Source organism: Eleutherodactylus coqui, chromosome 1, assembly GCF_035609145.1.
Source record: "Eleutherodactylus coqui strain aEleCoq1 chromosome 1, aEleCoq1.hap1, whole genome shotgun sequence".
Lineage (NCBI taxonomy): Eukaryota > Metazoa > Chordata > Amphibia > Anura > Eleutherodactylidae > Eleutherodactylus > Eleutherodactylus coqui.
This window is the reverse complement of record NC_089837.1, coordinates 444,598,750-444,599,443: the sequence shown is the minus strand read 5'-3', so window position 1 is coordinate 444,599,443 and position 694 is coordinate 444,598,750.

Genomic DNA, 694 nt, shown 5'->3' with positions numbered 1-694 from the left:
GTTACCGAGGGAGGGCGCGGGGCGGTGTTATGGCGGGCGGGGAAGTTTATCTTTACGTGTGAGGAGGATGCAGTCTGAGGAAAGCTGATGGCATTTCTAGAGAGTGTGAAAAACCATCCCCCGTTTCGTTGTAATGGTACGGACTTTCAACGTGTGTGGAGCGTACCATCAGGGGAGGCGGGGAGGGACAACACTGGAATTACAGCACATAGTGGAAATTAGAGGCGGCGGTTGCAGCTTTCACTTTCTAGCAGTGTGAGGAGAGAGCTGGGATACGGCTGCAGGATATGGGACTCCATGAAGTGAACCGAATTTAGGTCACCACAGAACCCCTAAATTCTGTTCACTTGCACTGCGCCGGGTCCTATTTCTACGGTTCTAATAGGGATGATAAAACGCATCTCTCCATAGAACCAGTGTGAATGGGGTTTTAGAGGCTTAGGGGGCTGATGGGCATTGTATGTGTACATAGGTCACATTATTTTGTGAGACTGCCAGCGATGGCCAAGGTCAAGCACTGCACCAGCACACAGTCCCAGCAGAGCGGTGCTGCGCATACAGCGTATACATGACTGCTGCTACGCCAGGCATCTAGGGGCCTTTCAGACACCAATTGCCATAATGGGGGGCCCAGCAGTCCGATACCCTCTGCTCAGCTAGTTACCCCCGCTCCTGTAGAAAGAGGATAACTTCC